At 32.5% G+C, this 21,231-nt stretch overlaps 1 protein-coding gene and 1 long non-coding RNA gene across 4 annotated transcripts in view; one reads left to right on the top strand and one right to left on the bottom strand.

Moving 5' to 3' along the window:
- CADM2 (cell adhesion molecule 2) overlaps window positions 1–21,231 on the top strand; it is a 1,060,955-nt gene that overhangs the window by 391,614 nt on the left and 648,110 nt on the right. The gene's annotated exons all lie outside the window — the stretch shown is intronic.
- Window positions 1–21,231, bottom strand: part of LOC144301714 (uncharacterized) — a 28,954-nt gene that overhangs the window by 232 nt on the left and 7,491 nt on the right. The window contains exons 2-4 of the long non-coding RNA XR_013368449.1: window positions 15,214–15,262; window positions 13,193–13,300; window positions 270–323 (exon numbers count right to left, since the gene is read on the bottom strand). This is a non-coding gene — a long non-coding RNA (uncharacterized LOC144301714). The remainder of the gene's footprint in view (window positions 1–269; window positions 324–13,192; window positions 13,301–15,213; window positions 15,263–21,231) is intronic.

The raw sequence follows: 21,231 nt of genomic DNA, 5'->3' as shown, positions 1-21,231 counted from the left end.
CAGAATGAGAGATTAAAGCACATTGTACCCTCGAAATTAACATCACTACATAAATTATGGCTTTTATATAAATCTAAAAGGTTCTATCTTTTATTTTAAAACAATGACTTATTACAGCCTCCAATTTTTGTAATAAAATGTTACAGCAAGTTCAAGTTCAGTTAGGTCAATGCTGGCTTCAGGTTAACATTATTGATCGAAACTTGCTAAGGCATCCTGGCAGATACAGTGCAATAGCTTTGGTCGGGAAACTAAGCTGAGCAACATACCCTTGTGGTTCTGATGCTTGTTCTGGATCGTTTGCTTGTTCGTACTACAAAAACCTAGAAGAATGGAAAGAGGATTAAGTGTAGGATTTTAAAACACTGGTAAATGGCAAAGTGCTATTTTTCACATACTACTGAACACTTTGGTAGCATATGTGCAATTAGATCTTTTGTTTATGTTTTTAAGAAGTTTTGGTAAATGAGCATTTTATTCTTATCCATATCCTAAAAATACCAAAGCTTTAAAATGTGCAGTATTATGATGATTTTCAGATTATATATAATTTATATTCATAGATATATAAGTATGTATTCAGATTATATTATATATGATGCATAAATATATATCAGGGGGGCCAGGGGGGCTCAGTCGGCTCAGGTCACGGTCTCAGGGTCATAGGATAGAGCCCCACATCCTGCTCCTCAGGGAGCCTGCTTCTCCCTCTCCCTCTGCTTGCCACTCCCTCTGCTTGTGCTCTCTCTCTCTCTCTCTGTCAAATAAGTAAAATCAAAATAAATAAAATAAAATAAAATAAAATAAAATAAAATAAAATAAAATAAAATAAAATAAAATAAAATAAAATAAAATAAATAAAATACAATGTACGTCAAACATACTTAGTACTAGGCATACTTTGTGAATCAAAATTAGGAGAGCTTTTTTTTTCTTTCTTTCAAGATTATTCCCTCTTTTACACAAGGTTGATAAGGTAATGGTAAGTGTTGGAATGAAGGCTGCAATCTGCTATAATGGGAGAAGGCTTTTCTCTTTGCCACCTTGACTGATACAGTTAATGTGTGCATCTATGACCTTGACAATTTTCAACAAATGTATTTGAAGTAAAGAGAACTATACTTCAGGCAAAATATCATAGCAATCAAAACCTTTGGTGGTTAAATTGACTAAAAATATTGGCCTATTATTCAATTTATTGCATTTCTGTTAGTAATAGCCTTGGTTGACAGAGAAATTCCTGGGTGCCTTCATTGACATTTATGAACAGAATTCCAGTTTAAAGATAGTAATCCACTACTGATTTTCTGAGGGATATATCATTAAAATGATATTCCTTTATATTGTTTAGTAGTCATTTACTTGTGGAATGATAAACTACAGTGATGATATTGGAAAATATGTAAGTGGAAAATTCTTCTCACAGATGGAACAATTTGTACCTAGGTCAAGCACACATGTGGGCCTGATTATACACTATAATGGGCAAACTCTTACATTTAAAATTTTAAATAGCACTATTTGAACTTTTTCCTCTGTGAGCAGCTCTCAGGAAGATGAACATTCCTATAATTGAAATGATCATGTGCATTCTGACCCTAATTGGGTAAGTTTAATATTAGGTGCACGCCAAGCAATCATGGAAGCAATTATGGGCACTTGTCCTGGGGCTGCCATCGCCCAGGTGCTGCCACCTGATTGTCATTTGGTAATTTTCTTGGTACTTCCCAACTACTCCTTAGCATCAGTAAAATGATGCAATGTACTTCAAGTAAGTGAAGTCTCCTTGGAAGTACAAGTAAATACTTAATTATTTAGTTTGTGGCTTCATATAGGGGCTGTCTGTTCACCTAGAATGTGCAGATATATAATGAAATTTGTCTTCTGAAGAGACTTGCATGGAAGTCAAATTGGAGATGAAATATTTGCGATTAGCCATACAGTTCCTTTTGAAATATGGAAAAAACCTTAAATAATAGTGATGATAGAGGCATTGCCAACTTTGGGATTTTTTTTTTCAAGTCTTTGAAGTCTGACTTTGCAGAACAGATTGTAAATCTCTGGCCCATTACACACCTGCGGAGATTTTGGTGTTTTATTTCTCTTGGGTGAAACTGCAGAAGCCCAAACCATGTTAATCACTGTCAGAACCAGTTGTATAAAATGCCAAAATGCAGTGAACCAAGGATTTTATAATAAATATGACAATGCAGTCAGAATGTTGTTTTGTTAGGCTTGTTATTTGTGGTAATTTTTCATTTATAATCTTTGAAAGGAGAAAGTTCTAAGGCTTTTATCAGAAAAATTTTAACCACAAGGGAGATGTCACCATATTGTATAAATAAGACTCTAAGTACTTGTATAATAACAAATCCAGACAGAAATAAATAAACTAATTTAATAGTAGCACTTGCTTTAAATGCCTTAAAATGCTGGCTTGAAAAAAAAAAACAATATCAAATATCACCACTAGAACTATATATATCTCTATGAATGGCATGTTAATTCTTAGAAGGATGAATATTCTCATTGCATTATTTCATATCAATCTTTCATTTTATTATCTTTCTTTCATTTATAAATGAATCTTAAATTTTTACAAATTAGCAGGTATAATTGGAATATGGAGAATTGTAGTTTTAATCTTCTACCAGTGTTCTTATTTGAAGTAGACAGTGAATTAAATAGAGTTAAGATTATTACAGCTAGCTTAGATATGTCACTGGCTGTTCCTTATATTCTGACATGTGCGTTCAATTTATTTCTCAAAGGAAACGCATTCTGTGAAAAGAGAATGAATATATCATAATACTTCATTGATTGATATGTCCAGTTAATGATAGGTGATTTTGATACCTGATATCAAAATTATGTTGTATCCATATATTTTAATATTCATGCACCCTCTGGTGAAATACATATATTAACATGTTAATTTTAGCATGGGTTTTTCTATTGAATAACCATTTACATAAATATAAAATATCTTCAATATACTTGCACATTTATTTCTTGCTAACCAACACATAAGCAAAATGTTTTATGTTATTATTTCAGTTTCGTGAATATTTATTTTGCACCTATCATGCCCTGGAGTAATATACAGAAGGTATGCAAAAGAAAGAGAATATACACTCCTGGGCTAAAGATTTTTACTTAGAAATATAATAATTCCAAGGCTGGATAGATCATCCTTACCACATGCTTTCTGCAGTGTTAAGACACAATTTTCTGATTGTCTGTTTATTGACCATGTTTATTTACAATTAAATCATTAGGTCCCAGGATAGTTCCTGGCACATAATAAGGAATCAATAAATATGTCTTTATTTAGAGGGTTGATTAAATTCTTAGTTGCTATAAGAATTAGAGAAAAGTTGATGTAGTAAGGAGTGCTTTCATGCTACCTATGTTTCTGGAGTACTTTTCATACTGTATATATTTCTAAGGTTAGCATTACGTAGGTATGCTCTGCGGCTCAGCCTATTTTCAGCCCTGTGATTTGGACTGAAAAGGAGTGAGACTAAAATGAATGTAGTGATATACCAAACTTTGTTCACTCTCATGTCCTAAAGGTTCCTACTACGTGCATGTGAATACCACATAATTACACAGGATACATTTGAGAATCCAGAATCTGCAGTTAGAAACTACCTGAAATTGATAACATGACCTTCTCAAAAGTGTAATGACCTTCTCAAAAGAATCCTATGTTCTCCTCATTCATATCTTGGGGGATGCTTAGGCTACAACATTGAAGAAATAATTGAAGTAAAAAAGCATTAATGAATTATCCACAGAAATTAATTTGGGTACATTTTTATGGCCTCATAGTAGAGATGTCTTCTTAATAATTTTAGCAATTACTAAAGCTATTATCACCTGAGTTTTGTGTATGACTAGAGCTCTTGAATACTTAAAACTTTTCAGTTTAAGGCTCTGGGTTATACATCACTAACTATTGTTCAATGGTGATAGGGAAGCATTGTGTCCTTCACAGACCACTAGCTTCTGATGATCTAATTTAATCTTTAACAATAGTTACAAGGAAGAGCAAAAAATACAGTGTTGAAAGGGATGTTTTAACTATTGTACATGTAAATGATTAGAGGGGAGTTGGCTAAGCATTGTGTGGACCAACATTATTTCTAAACATTTCCCTGCAGTCAATTCTTAATTTTCCATGCTAACAGAGTAAGTAGTATCAAATAGGGAAGATCTATAGATCTATAGATGAGATTCATATACATATCTGAAAGAAACATTTTAGCTAGCAAAATAATACTTAAATTTATTTGCCTTGTATCCACATATTTTATATGTATATACACATCTATTCTAGAAATACCACTTAAAAATAAATACCTACATGACACCTTTTTTCAAGCAGAACATACTTTATCCTGACAGGAAAGATAGTATGTTTCTAATGATTTTTACAGAGTTTAGATATATACAGATGAATATGGAAGAAAATCTCTTCTTTCACCATTATTTCCTTAAAGACTTCTCATTGTACCGATCTGTATCTTAGTTGCCCACCTAATGCATTGGTTGATATTGTAATACAATATCTGTCCCAAACCATCCTCCAACCTCTTCAGGAAAAAAAGACAGGACCAAAAGCAATAGACTGTTTTACTTTGTCTTAGAGATAATAAAATCTAAAATAAAAAAATATATATATTCCTAGTAGTTGGGATTTCTCTCTTCATAGATCCTTCTTTCAAAATAATTTTTGATAATGAAATTTTTAAATATTTAATATTTAAATAAAGATTTACTTATTTGAGAAAGAGACAGAGCATGCGGGCACAATGGGGGGGGGAAGGGCAGAGGGAGAAAGAATCACAAGCAGACTCCCTGCTGAGTGGGGAACCCCACTCAGGGCTCCATCTCAGGACCCTGAGATCACAACCTGTGCCAAAACCAAGAGTTGAATGCTCAGCCAACTGAGCCACCCAGGCACCGTAATAATGAACTTTTTAAAGACTGAAAATGTTGCTGAAGGAAGAATACAAATATGTAAATAAGGGTAAAATACTTAAACATTGGTAATGGAGAATTGAACCAAAGATTAATGATGGAGAATTGTTATATGTATATAATATATATAATATGTTTGTTATATATATTATAACATGTTATGTGTTCTATGTATATGTGTATACTACATTTATATATAATAATTAAATATATATATAACATTTCATTATGTTATAATTCTCCATCATTAATATTTGGTCCAAATCTCTATCATTACTAATTAAGAATCTTACATACATACATATACATATATATGTATATATATGGCACATATAGACTTTTTGACAAAATAACTCCATTTTCTGAACTTCATTTTTTTCCCACTAATGTGTGAGGTTGTGAATTGGCAATATGTTAAAAAGATAGAGAAAAGTGCCTGGACAATTAATTCATTGTCTATATCATATCAGTCATTTGACAAAGTCCCTCAAATGTTCCTGTGTTAAAGAAAAATCATTCCATATAGAAGTCCAAAAGGAAATCACTACTAGAACTCTGAAATGTTTTACAAAAATAGTCAATTAATGATGCAAGATATATTTTGACATTATATACCTCACACATAGAAATAAGCATTTTATTTAAAGAAATAGCAAGATTAGGGGAACCCTGGGTGGTGCAGCGGTTTAGCGCCTGCCTTTGGCCCGGGGCGCGATCCTGGGGACCCGGGATCGAATCCCATGTCGGGCTCCCGGTGCATGGAGCCTGCTTCTCCCTCTGCCTGTGTCTCTGCCTCTCTCTCTCTCTGACTATCATAAATAAATAAAAAAAAAAAATTAAAAAAAAAAAAGAAATAGCAAGATTAAAAAAAAAGAAATAACAAAATCAAGAGATTATAAGAGACATTGAATTCCTGTTTATAAACAATTCCAAAAAGTAAAATGTCAGGGAGAAAACTATATATAAAGTCCCATTATGTTAGTGGCTGTAAATGCCAAGTAATACCTACATTGATCAAAATGTATGGGTTTTATTTTTATATTCTTTATAGCTACCCACTCTAATTTCTAAAGATCATCTAGAGACAATTTTAACTGGAAAGATGGAAAATAAATTGAGTAGGATTTTACCATACAGAGATTTTGGCCCACATTCAAGATGTTCAGGTATTTTTGAGTCTAATGCTAGAAATTCTCTTGTAATGTTCAATATCCATTTCCAGCTTAGTAATTCTATATTGTTATTTTCCATATTTTTGATGGTCTTTCAGTAAAAATACCATTTAGTCATTCATTTATTCAACAAATATTATCTTAAGACATTGTTATGAATCAAATAAAGATTACTATGTCCTTTAATACATACTCTCTAATCCCTAAGCAACACTGTGCTTTAGATATATTATTCACATTCTCAAGGTGAAAAAATTCAAGTTCAGAGAAGCTACGCGCTGTGCCAAATTTATACCACTGATAAGTCATATAGCTGGGATGTGAAGCCAAATCTGATTGCAATTAAAGTTCTTTCCACTATACGACTTCAGTTTTTCTTCCAATCTCTTGTTCTCTTCTTTCCCAATAAAGACAAATTCACTGTCTTTTCAGTTCCCAGAAAGGAAATGAAAAGATAATTTTTAGATGTAAGCTAAAGATAAAAAGTAAAAAACAATATGTTTATTTACATAAATTATAAAATTATAAAAGACTTGGTTCCCGATTCCTTTCTTCAGATAATTCAGCTTTATGAATTCATCCCATTATAAAAACTTCAATACCATCTTCCCTTGGCTATCTTATAGTATTTGCAACAATAAATAAATGTGCTTGTGATTATTATTATTATTTTATTTATTTCAATAATCACATTTAAAGACATGTAAGTGACTTTATATTATAATTAAAGTGACTTTAAATTATAATATCTAATAGTTACTGGGCACTTAATTATGATCAGTTTTTATGCTAAGCATTTCATATGCAATGTGTAACAATTCTCAGAGCAACTATGTGAATTGGATACTATTAACTCATTTTACAGGTAATAAAACTCATGATTATCAAAGAATGCCGAAGCTCTTAGACTCTAGATCATCCATACTGGATTATTTTTCTTTAAGTGTCCTCTTAATAGACATGCCCTGGTTGGTCGTACATCTCCTAAACCACATGCCTGTTACCTAACTGCAGTTGAGTTTTAATATAATATTACTAATTATATCCCAACAGATTTAGCAACTGAAGTAATAATGTGATATTTTTAATACATATTCACAGCAGGGACCATGAGACAAGGTTTTTGTATAATTAGTAGCACAGTTAACTAATTGGTTGATGGATTTGAGCTACTTGAACTATCAATTTATTAATCTCGTTGGTAATACAGCAGAGAAGAAAAAACTTAGAGTAAGACATGTTAGAAATATAATACAAAAAAAAGGAAAAATGTAAAAGAAAATGAAGCCACTGAATATAATAGAACTCATTCAAAGAACTAGGAATTTAATATTCTTGCTTACAAGGATGAAAAATAAGATGAATATCACACAAATTCTATAAACACATATGTTTTGAAAAAGGATATATATGGTGGTTTACTTTTTATTTTGAACTTGTTAGTACTAGTTCAATCATGGTATGCCATCCTGATATGTTTTAACGTTATTTGGGTTTCTCTATATTAAATATCAAAATTACAGCACATGTTATTTGAACTTTATAAACAACGTTATTAAATTTATTAAATGTGAATAATTTGCCTTTAAAATAAAAACATAATTTTAAGAAAACATCTTAATTTTAAAAATAATGACAAAAAATATTTTCAATGAACTAGAAGAAAAGTTTTTTTTGACATCATGGAATTTAAAATATTAATTTCTCCTGAAGTTTCCTTTAAGCAAATAAATATTTCACAGCATTAAAGCATTTGTTTCTATATTATAGTCATCAGATCTTTAAATAGAAAATGCTTCCCACATAGCAGAATCTACCCCAGTTTTTGTTTAATTTGCTCTTATTTTCTGTTGTTTCTTTCGACTCTAATAAGAGCTTATAATAATGAACATGATATTTGGTTAATGAAGAATGCACTGCATATTTAGAGATCTACATATTTATGTGACCTTCTTTTGTTCATAAATGCTAATATTTATTGCTTCTTTGTTGAGATTTTATTTTGTGTTTTGTGACAAACAAAAGTACGATTAGTGAAGCTGTAAAGTTTTCATGGTAGATGCCTGTGTTCCCAAGATAGCAGCATTAGTGTCTACAGAAGCAGTTAATGCTGTTTATCATTAGTGACAAAGGCTGGGAAGGACCTTCTGTGGCTTTTATCTTTCACCTTGCCAACAGAAGTTGATGAGCTTTCTGATTTAAATTCATAGGTGATGCTCCAGGATTTATATGCACTTCACATGGACAAGCACACAGGTAACCCATCCTGCTGATGGAGACTAATTAAAATCATCCTAACATTCTAATACTGGACATCCTTATGAAAACCATTACTTTATCCATATTTAATGCCAGTTGCCCAATGAGAACATGAAATATAAAAGAGTTTATAGAGGGATTTTCTCATCCATATTTAAAGGGTTTATTGCCTTGTGATTTATTTATTTGTTTGTTGTGTATAGAAACTAATGAATGTAAAGCACATTCTTGTAATGAACCTAAGTTTTTACAAATTTAAAATGTTAATGGTTACAGGAATTTTAAAACAAAGGAAGGCAATTCCAAGGAAGTAGCTCACTTGAATAATACTGAGTACGTTTTTCCTCTATAAATACTATCTATAGTGTGATCCCAGAGACAAATACCAGGTATCACCATAAAACCAGATTATAAAGTCGGATCTATTTGGTAATATGAAAGTTTAACCAGCTTTTGATATTTTGGAAATGTTCTGTATTTAAGACATCAAAGAATGCTGTGGTTGTTCAAAAGCATAAGATGGTATCTATACTTCCTAAATTTTTCAAAAATCATTTTGTGTGTCTAGTTTTCCATGGAAGGGTATTAGAATGTTCTAACACTATTGATCTCACAGTAGAGCATTTTGAAATTTTAAATTAGGTAAATCTCCTCTCTACCATCCCTCCTGTTTTGAATATGTTTCTCTTCCCCTTATTTTACAATCTAAACCCCTTACTATGAAAAATAAAATCTCTTGTGGCCCAGGTCAGCCTTGTCTTTGACCTTATTAGCACATCACTCTGCCCTTTGCTTCAGCCACTCTGGTGTTTTTCTTTCTCAGATATGCCAAATTGTTTGGTACATCGACAACCTTTCTGATTGTTTCTCTCTTGCAAGAGGCTCTTTCCACTTCAGTGTCAATTTTCTCTTTTCACAAAGATCTTCCTCCCTTGTCTTTTCTAAAGTGTACTATGCAGTACTTTGCACTTCCTAAAATTAGTTTATCTTGTGTGTGTGACAGTAGCTGTCTGCAGACGAGCCATATCTATCTTGTTCACCATCAAATCTCCAGCACATAAGATGGCACCTGCCACAAAGTAGGTATTTTGTACACATCCTTGAATGCATTCTCATGATTGTCTCATTAAAACTGAGGAAAATTGGGTAAAAGGAGAGACTTTTCATTTTTTCACTCCGTAGTAAAAGGTGAATCTCAAAAAAGATACAAACCAAATCATTTATGTTAATAAGTCAATGACATTGACTAATATTTATTAGAAAAAAACATCAATGTAATATAATGTGTCATGAGTGATAAGGTAGTATTAATTAAAATATTTTATTTATTCATGATATACATAGAGGCAGAAACATAGGCAGAGGGAGAGGCAGGCTCCCCACGGGGAACCCAATGTGGGACTCCATGTGGGGACTCCAGGATCACGACCTGAGCCAAAGACAGATGCTCAACCTCTGATCCACCCAGGCACCACAATATGGTAGTATTATAAAGCTGTAACTAGGGACAGTTGACTGAGTTTACTCTGAGATGCGTTTATAGGTTTGCTTGAGAAATTTAAGCAAACTCGTTGCTTTTCATGTTCAATTCTTTAAACATGGCATTTTAATGCAATTTTGCTCTTGCTTTAATGATATCAGCTGTGTAATCTCATTTCTTTTTTTGCAAGAGAAAAACATCAGAGTAAAGAGAATAGCTTTTAGTAATAACAAGACACTCCACAAATCAATATTATACCCTTCAAAGGAAACTGAATTCACAGGATCAAGAAATTGTGACCCACAAGATTGTTTTCTTTTTTATCAACAAAAATACATTTTATTCAACTTGCTATGTTTTTGGTGCTCCATCAAATTCATTTTGTACTATTGGCAACTGTTACACTATAAAGATTAAAACTGTGGCTTTTGTTCTATAACTGGAGTTGATGCCACATTCAGCTTTCATTCTTTCCTGTGACCCATTTTATTCTCTGGTATCTTTTTTAAAATGCACATTCTATGCAAGACGGCTTTGGCAAACATTCCTATTTTTCAATCTGTTTGTAGAAGTCAGCAGCTGCTGAATGAGTATTTCTGAAAAATGTTTCATGATAAGCAAGGTGCTAAGTCTCCTTTCAAAGAGCAGAGCTGAGCTTATTCCCCATATTCAATAAATCATGGTTTTTCAATACACATTAATATAAATTATAATATATAATGTTAAATATACACAGATATACATTACTATAGATTAATATTTTATACACATTAATACAGTATACAATTAATAAAAAATAAACATTGATTACAATTGTAAGTGATACTCAATTTTTCAAGAACATGAAGTTTTTCCTGACAACCATGAAAAGTAGGAAGTAGGAGAAATGTGCCAGGGAATCTTGATACCTTTCAAAAATAATGTTAAAATGCTATATCAAAGGTAATCATAAGATTCTTTAATATATATGAAACACAACTGTTGATATTTTTGCTTTTTAATCAATGTAAATTTCAAGCTAAAATATCTATTACGTGGATCAGAATATAACATCTAACATTTTAACATAATTTTAGAGTATATAAGTTAATTTGCATATATATTATGTAAAGCTATTTTAATATGCATATTTAATGTGAGATCTAATTCTAAATTATTAAGAATGTTAATTTCAATTAAGTATGACTGCTTTGTTAAATTCAAGGATATGCTTGGGAAAACATCAGTATACGTAATACACTTTCAAGTTTATTATTTTTCTTCTTCTGCCTTTCAATTAGAGCACAAACATAATAATTGGATAACAAAAATCCAGTTAAACCTAAATATATTAATATTTTAATATCAAATTAACTATAGATATTTGTAATAATTGTAAATAATTGATTTTCTTAAATATAGGTATCTACAATTCACATTTTCTTCTAATTTGGATAATCAATTACTTTTCTTATGAACAGAAAACATAAACAGCTACAAAAAAGTGTACTATAAGTTTCATCCTAAGTAATTAAAGGAAGTTAAAATAACACGGTATGACTATCCAATTAATACTTGTTTAATGAAATAATGTAATCTTAAAAATAGAAGGTAAGGATAAGAACTTCCAACCTCAAGGCAGCCCAGGTGGCTCAGCAGGTTAGTGCTGCCTTTAGTCCAGGGTGTGATCCTGGAGACCTGGGATTGAGTCCCAAGTCAGGCTCCCTGCATGGAGCCTGCTTCTCCCTCTGCCTCTCTCTCTTGCCCTCTCTCTCTCTCTGTCTCTCTCTCACACTCTCTCTGTGTCTCTCATGAATAAATAAATAAATCTTAAAAAAAAAAAAAAGAACTTCCAACCTCAAACAATATTTTAGGAAATAAATACAAATGAGAAAGTAGACCTATGAAAATTTTGATAAATGAACAGAGCCAGTATTTACTAGTAAATATTGGTATTTACTAAATACCCATACCCATATATTTTATTTTGTATGTGAACATAGAAGTCATATGTGTGTGTATGTTTGCTCATGTACATGGATCAAATATATAAACATGTAACAAAACATACAAGTATTTATATCGTGAATCAGAACTGATTTCTGTAATTTTGGAATTATGTAGGCTTTTTGATAAGATATAGTATTTTACTAGAGCACAGTGATATACATCTAAATCTACTAAGGAGATCACTGTTAAAAATTAAAACACAACCATCAAAAATAAAACTTCTCAAATAATCTTCTCCTTTGCAACACCATTGGTGTTGCAGGATTTCCTTCTTCCTGCCGCGGTTCTTGGTCACATGGCTTCAAAGAATGAAGAGGTAGGCCAGAGGAAGAGTGGTGGGCAGCAAAGCGAAGTTTATCTAGTGATTGTACAAACTTTATTGAATGATAGTATAAAGCTCCCGAAGAGGGAGGGAACCTGAGAGGATCACTATGGGGGCTTCTAAATCTCAAGGTTTTTATGGGCTTTTTGGTGGGCTGCTTTGATCTAATTAGCCCTCCAGGAACCTGTCGTCCAGTTAGGTTCTATCTCGTGGGAAAGGATGGAGAGCTCCTTCTAGGGTGATATAAAATCTTTTTACGGGTAGTTTCCTCTAAGGGCAGGGGAACCCCTTGTCCCTGCCTGCCTTTCTTCCAACTATCCTTCATCAATTGATATCTATTAGTGACTTAACTTTAATAATATAATAGAGGAAAGAACTAAATAATACAGAAATAAAAAATCTGGAAATTCTAAATGAAGAAAGAAGTTAAAACTTATTGTACTTCTATTTTTTATTAAAAACTACAAAAAAAACTATATCAGTAGAGCTATCAACACTTACAAGTACTATTCAGGCATAGTTATAAGAAAATATGAAATTCCAGATTATCAGAAAAATACTACAGCAATAGTCTAAACATTTCATATACAAAACTGTTGAATAATTTTTGTTTTATAGTAAATAATTCTTTTAATAAAATGTTTCACACATAAAATTGTGACATAAACTTTTACCCACCAACTAAGTTAAATAATTGACTAATAACCATACCAGTGAATTCTCCTTCATGAGGTTCCATTCTTCCCAAGGTTAACAGCTCTTTTAAATTTAACCCTCTCACTTACTTCCTTTATTATTAAGGACATAGTTAGACTTTTTATGGATTAAAATTTTTATAAACAATTTCATATTATATGCATTCAACACCCATATTTTTCTATAATATTTCACTTTAGAGATTTTCCCATTCATTTATTCATTAATTGATTTTCGCTGCTGTATAGTATTTTGTTTAATGAAGATAAGATCTTACAGTTTACTTACCCATTCCTTCTTATTTTAGATAAATATTTGAGTTGTTTCCATGGTTTTTTTTTTTTCCTTTTCTTTTAAAAAATTGTGCTTCTCTGAAAAGTCTTATAAATGATGAACCTGTACAATGATTTTCAGGAATGATATTGGTAAATTAAACAATATGCACATATTTAAATATATAAGATAGAGTCAAATTGTTTTTCAAGGAAATAAAACTAGTTTATATATATATAGCAGCTACCTTCCATAGGATATGACTTTTCTTTTTATGTTACAATCTTTGATAAATATATGTTTTAAATCTCAGTGTAGTGGAATTTATGGATCATCTTCTTTTCCCTTCAGGACAAGATTATATATCCAGGTGAATATAAATGTTTTCCTATATTCCCTGATAAATGCTTTCTTTCTTTGTAATCATGCTAGCCAGTGCAGACAAGAAACAATATGCTGAATTTTCCAAAACAAAAGCAATATCTGTTAAGTTTGCTGGTAGAGCTAGCAGGAAGGGAAAGTGTATAGATTTACTAACAGCAGGAAGGGGAATCCACAGACATGGTCTATTTGTTAACGTTTGGAAGCACATGTCCTATGGCTTTACACAAATAAATAAAACTTAATCATGGATACGTTTGGTAAATAACATGTTCATCCTTGTTTTATGAGGTTGGGCTATGAAGTAGTAAAATCTATCAAATGAATAATAGCACAGGAAAGAATTGATTTTTTGGCAGCTTCACATTGTTAAGAGCCATTTATTTGAGAGATTCCCCCCTCTTTGTGTGTGTGTGTGTGTGTGTGTGTGTGCGTGTGCGCGCGCGCACGCGCGCTCGTGTTTCCCAGAGGAGAGATTTTTTTTTTCCTCAATTATATGGAACATTGACTCTTTTTTGTAACTGAAATACCCTTTAAGAAAAACTTCACTATTTTACAGGTGTTTCTATGTTTTGGACAGAGAACATTTTTGATAAACTGGATGCATTATGATTGTATAAATTGAATAACATATTTCCTTTGCTTTAAGATTGGGTGTGTTATTCTGAAAAAGTTTCTACTATGAGTCATACACACATTGATTTTGTGTGTCACACTTGTAATCACATTTTAAGGACAAATGAAGAATTCTAAATTGTATTAATGTTGTTAAAAGAAAACCATAGACCCCGAATGGCAATACTTAAGGCCCCAAGTCAGTAAACCAAGACAGAATATCTAACCTGCAGTTTCAGTCCCCCTTCCCCCAGGAGTGTAAACTCTAACCTGTCAACATAGAATTTAATGGTTAATTACAGGAAATTACTAACAGACCTTTTCTGCTCTACTTAGGTGGGCAAACTTGCCCAAAAAACAAATTTATTGCTTATAAATCCCTTTGTTTTCTTTCTTTCTTTCTTTCTTTCTTTCTTTCTTTCTTTCTTTCTTTCTTTCTTTCTTCCTTCCTTCCTTCCTTCCTTTCTTTCTTTCTTTCTTTCTTTCTTTCTTTCTTTCCTTCCTTTCTTTCTTCCTTCCTTCCTTCTTTCTATAACCTCTGCCTGCCTTTAAAAACCTTTCTTTGGTTTAGTTCAGTGTCACTCCCTTCTATTTTTTTCTATTTGCTAGATAAGATGCTGACAGATCCATGGACCCTTTAATAAAGCCAATTAGATATGCAAATGTATTTGGTTGAATTTTGATTTCTAACAATGACTATGTTTAAAACAAGTAATATGGGGGATCCCAGGGTGTCTCAGCGGTTTAGCACCTGCCTTCGGCTCAGGGCACGATCCTGGATTCCGGGATCAAGTCCCAGATCCGACTCTTTGCATGGAGCCTGCTTCTCCCTCTGCCTGTCTCTCTCTCTCTCTCTCTCTCTGTGTGTGTGTCTATCATGAATAAATAAATGAAATCTTTTTTAAAAAGGAATATGACCAATGTTCCTGTGAAAAATTGTGTTCTATGGAGTTGGTTTTCTTTATGAGGAGTTGTTGGCTGAAAGAATTTTTTTTTTCCTACTATTTGATACTTTATTTACATACTTGAGTGATGCTCACCAGACTGCAAGAAACAAAGGACACTGGTATTTCAGGAATGATTCCATACCTGGAGATGCAACATAGATAAATTCAAGGTATTTAATTAATTTGGAAGTTATTTTGTGGAGTGGTTAATTTAAAGGATATGCCCTTAGTCAGTAAATCTTCTATGCTTTCATATTCCATAGCTTGCCCAGATGCCCTGCCAAATTCCTCCCCTCCCCATATCAAACCCCCCTCCACTTTCCAGATGGCTCCTACTCCCGTTAGTACTTTACGCTTTCTACTCTCTTTTCTCCAGGACCACATACCCCATGATCTCTGCTAGTTTATGGAAGATTTACTGACTAAGGGCATATCCTCTCAGTGTATCCTTGTCCCTATGGAATGCTCATTGAAGCTGGAATAAGAGAACAGGCTTTCAAACCTTAGCTGTGATTATCACCAACAGTATGTTTTAAGCACCAAAGTACCTAAAAATTTTAGTGTTTTAACTGTTTCACCTGGCAACTAGTGATAGCAATGCCCCAGGGTTGTGATGATAAAGGAGATAGATAATGAAGTCAGAGCACCTTGAATACTCTCTTTTGCCTATACAAACGTTGTTATTAAAGAGTGGGAGGCTTGGTAGTGGGAAGAGGAGGAATTGGTAACGGTCAAATGTATTGAGGATGAACTTTGATTCAGAAAATTTCCCAGAAAACACAACAAACAAAAAACGTTCAGCTATTCATATCCAGTATGTACCAGGAGGCCTCTTTCTCCAGTATGGAATAGAAATCATTCCTTTCCATATGTTAATGTCTCCCTCATTCACTTGTCTCTAGCTCTACACTTACCCACAAACAGTAACAGTTCCACGGGTAGGGCATACCTATGACTGAAGTTGGGATTCCTAAAGCAATCTCCTTGAATAAGGATTACTGTGATAGTTTTAGTTTACTGAGAGCAAGCCCAGTAGTTATGGTGGAATGAGTTTCAGGGAGTTCCCGGATCACAGGTACACAAATTAAGATTCTATAGGGAATAACAAAGAGCGGGGGAAGAAGGCCAAGTAACAAACCATGTTCACCGTCCTATATTTAGTGTAGGTATCTGGAAAAGTGATTTTCCTCCCAAGTCATTGATATGTTCTGATATCATATTACCATATTATAACTATTATGTTTTATGTGGCAGATTTACTGTAAATCGTTTTTAAGAAAACAATGTAAAAAATATTATTAAGTATAAATGAAGTATAATGAAATGTCTTTAATTCATTTAAATGATCTATGTCTTATTCTGCTACCCAGAAATACAACTCTATTACTACTGAGCAGTTATAAGCTTTTTATTTAGCAAGAGTTGGTGGTCATTTAGTTTTCAAGTGGTAAATGTGTGTTGGTGCAGATTTTTTCATGATTTTGTTGTTCTTGTTCTCTGATACCAGAAAAATAAACAACTGAATGGTTAAAACACAAATCATTTACAAAGTTTTGGATGAAAACTCTCCAAATGAAAATTTGTGTTAATTGGTTCTGTATTTTTCATGTAATTTCATATATAGCATACAGAAAATTAAATTTGTATTTTAATAATTGTGTAGGTTCACTATTTTTTGAGACACATATCATATATTTGGTATTTTTTCAAATAATTAAAAATTCTTTCTGCATTCCTTTTAAAATTATTTGTTTTACTTAGTGTATGTGGTTTATAGACACTGAAATTTAAATATGGAAGCTTAGCTATAGCACCTGAGCTGCTAAAGTCTATACATAGCCACTATGCTTTTGTTTTATAAGATCCTTTGATTCTCACTTTTGGTTGCTGAAGAAACTATTAATATTTTGAATCAGATCACCTTGCAGATAAGAAAAATCAGGACAGAAGTAATTTTCCCAGAGAGGAGCTGTTCTGAAATTAGATTATTTCCTTAAAGACTCAAAAAAGTTATTGGTTTCTTTGCTCAACTCTTAAAGCTTTCAAAAATAAGATTTTCAAGGTTAAAAAAATCACATTTTAGAAAAAGATTACATTTATTTATATAAGTGCATGTGTATGGGTATATATGTATATAATATATATGATATATTTTTGAGTTGACATTACTCCTCACTTTAAATCTTTTTTTCAGAAAACTAAAGAAAGTTATGCAATGTATGGTATGTACAACCCTATTATATGCTATTTTTGATTATGAGGAAATACATTGGCTAGAGTGATTGATGTTTTAGCTGGTCTGCCTTTACCATAGCCAGGAAATTCTGACCAATTAAGGAGAAAAAGAGAGAACCATTACTCAAATTAAAATTGACATCCAACCCACCTCCACCATTAAAAGATACAGAAAAATCATATTTGTCCATCTGGTCCCTTTTTGAAATGCATCAAGTGCTTGGATGTTTTTTTCCCTGTGTACACCATACTAACTAATCAGTATCAGAGAAGATTTTACAGTAAATTGCCTTCTAAAGACAAGATGTATTTTAATGAGAGTACTTAACCTAGACCCACTTGGGGTCTGAACAAATGAAAGTTCTGATATGCTTTCCCCCGTGACCTGAGAGAGTTGATACATTTCATGACATAGAAGTATTTTCTCAGGTGTTATTTAAAACAAAGTCCGCACACTGGTTCTTTCATTTAAAGCTACGCATTGGAAGGCCTTCTTCCAGGCATAATACATCATCCAGGTATATTTCTAGGGTACTATATAGTAATTGGGTTGATAATTTTTCAAAAATTATTCTAGAGGTCCTCTTTGTGCCCATAATTTTGCTAAGTGAAGTACTTATAATCAGAACAGAGTAGAGAGCATATAGGTCAATGTAATTGTTTCAATAATATAGTGTCACAAGTAGTAGTGTGTAAAATGTGAGGGCTACATTGACTGATTTAATATGATCTCCATTTGAAGAGTATTAACATTTAGAGATAGAGGAACCCCTAGGGCCTTGGAGTTGTGGGTGGTCCAAGAGTATATCTAGGGGTAAAACAAGAGCTGCACAGATAGGTCAACACAGGCAACAATTATAAAAAGGTAGGCAGAAAACTGAGATTTATTTGTGAGCTGGAGACAAAAGCTGGAAAATCCTGACAAGAACAATAGATTTTAAAAAGATAGTAATACAAGTTGTAATTATCTCCTGAGTATCTAGAATATATACATAAGTGTTTTTTATTGCAATTCCTTTCAAATACAGCTGTATAGGATAGAGATGAGTAGGGCCTAAGAAAACTAATTTAATGTGAAATGACAAGAGTTGTATTGATACAAAAAGATTTTTTTTAATGTTATTGAAATCTTACTTTTTATCTGGTTGAAAGGAAACTATGGAAGTTTTTCAGTTGATCTGAATATAGGAGAACTTTTTATTTGCCAGAAAGTTAAGGCCATGTGGGGATATCTTGAATCTGTTGCAACAGGCAGCCAGGAGGTGATATGTGTATAAGATCCTGAAAATAACAGGAATGATTTCTGGAAGAAGTTGGGAGTGAATTTGAAGATTTAAGAAGTATATGCATAGCACATATAGTAATAGCTACAAAAATGTATGAGATGGCAAATGGTCAGTTATACAGAAAGAAGAAAAGACCTTGAGAACATTTATATATATAGATAATGGAGAAGGGAATAATTTTAATGATCTACAAAAATGTAGTAAAAAAGAAATCTACATGTATGGTGCAGCATCATGCAATCCAAAAAGGCATTTTGATAACAAGGCAGTGGCCAACATAATACAGTTCTGCAGAGATATCAAAGAACACCAATACTGAGAAAACTTTATCTGGCCCAATTAATAAAATGTAATGAAATTACCGCAACATTTATAAAAAGCAAGCAAAGAAAATGTATGAATACTGGATTACCTAGAACAGAAAAGAATTTGAGCAAACCTGAAATTTTATTTTTTCATTTTGTGATTTTAGAATGAGATGCATGGCAGCTTGAAGAAATAGAAGTTTTTAGGTCACAGATTATTATTAAGCAAGTACATCAGTAGGCTTGAGGAAGGTAGTCAGTTAGAAGGAGATATTAAGCAGAACATGGATAAAGGAGGAGAAATAATTCCATGAATAAGGTTTTGGGTGAAGGAGGAGATGGTACTGTTCTAGGCACCTAGACTATAATTGAATGAATGAAATAAACGTATAGATGAAAAACTGTATTACTCAAAAAGAGAGGGGGTGGGGGAGAGAGTAGGGTGTGCCTGACTGGTTTAGTTGGTAGACCATGTGACATTTGATCTCAGGATCCTGAGTTTGAGACCCTCACTAGGGGAAGAGATTACTTTAAAAAAAAAAAAAAAAAAAAAAAAAAAAAGGATTGGCCATAGGAAAGAGATTTACACTCAGATTTACACTCAAAAAAAAAATTAGCTTTCAATGGGATGTTAACTCTGTATCATATTTTTATCGTGTATACCTTTGTGTATACTTATCATGTATGAATATGCTTGAATATTATTTTTTATAAATAGAATACCCTTTCTTTATACAAAAAAAAAATTAAGATCTTGTAGTAAAGAACTATTTTCTGCCCCTATTCTTATTGTCCAAAGCATTGTTTCAAACTAAATGTTCTCATCTTGGGATCCCTGTGTGGCGCAGCGGTTTAGCGCCTGCCTTTGGCCCAGGGCGCGATCCTGGAGACCCAGGATCAAATCCCACGTCAGGCTCCCGGTGCATGGAGCCTGCTTCTCCCTCTGCCTGTGTCTCTGCCTCTCTCTCTCTCACTGTGTGCCTATCATAAATAAATAAAAATTAAAAAAAAAATTTTTAAATGTTCTCATCTTGAAATTCAGGCCTATTCTGCATTTCCATTATCTGTAATTAGCTGAAGTGAAGTTGAAGGCATAATCCTTCAGACTGACATCTACTCAGGACCTAGCTAGTTCATTTTATCCTTTTATTTCTGTATTTATTCTGTATATTGCATTTCCATCTATAATCTATGCTCAATATTCTATATGTACTCTATATTTTGTATTCTAATCCAAGTTCCAAATTTCTTGATTCAGAATCTACTATGTCCCTCAAGTCCTTCATCAGGGTATTTACAGTAACTAAATCTATATTCTATCTTTTGCAATGTTCTTACCAACATTTTCCAATAACATATTTTCCCTTTTGCCTCTTTATGATTTTATGCTTTATAAAAATGTTAGATCCCATGCAGTGTGCACACAATCAAATGGAAAAACAAAGGGTCACCTTAAAATTTCAAGGCCAAGTATCTAGCACTAACTATTCTTCTGATATTTGCAAAGTACTTTGACAATAAATACATTTCATGTTATTTCTACTTTTCCTATTTAATGATTTTCAGAAGAGAATTGTTGATAAAAGGGCAAGTAAGTGTTAAAAATCTATGCATATTTTACAACTTCTTGTAAAGTAAAAGAATGAGTCAGCATTATGATTTTTGAAGCTGCATTTGGCACAGTAAATCAAATCTGTCTAAAGACAGACGTAAGTAGGAATAAAGAAGATTATATGTACTTAAAATGAAAAATAAATTACAAAGTTTTATATTACACATTTCTTTTTCAGAGAATGTTCATTTAATATATACCCAGTGTAAGACATCATACTAGACTTAGAGAAATAGTTTTTTAAATTATCAAAATGGAGTCTATTTAATATCCGTCTGAAGAAGCATTCAAGGCTATTTGGCTTTACCTCCACATTTAAAAAAAAATATTTATTTATTTTAGACAGAGAGAGCATTGGGTGGGGGGTAGAGGGAGAGGGAGAGAGAGAATCTCAAACAGACTCCATGCTGAGCACTGAACCCCATAGGGGGCTTGATCATACAACCCTGAGGTTATGACCTAAGCTGAAATCAAGAATTGAATGCTTAGCCAACTAAACCACCCAGGCACCCTGCTTTACTTCCATTTTAAAAATACATAATCCTTAAAATCATTGGCTAGTTCTTTGTTAGTGTTCTTAGCTTTCTTAAGTAATTGTTCTTCAACCATGATTTTGTTTGTTTGTTTTTTCTCCTTTCCAAAGCACTGAAGAAGAAAATCATACATCTTGTTT

The sequence above is a fragment of the Canis aureus genome, chromosome 30 (genome assembly GCF_053574225.1).
Source record: "Canis aureus isolate CA01 chromosome 30, VMU_Caureus_v.1.0, whole genome shotgun sequence".
NCBI classification, from domain to species: domain Eukaryota; kingdom Metazoa; phylum Chordata; class Mammalia; order Carnivora; family Canidae; genus Canis; species Canis aureus.
This window is presented reverse-complemented; position numbering and strand designations above follow the sequence as displayed.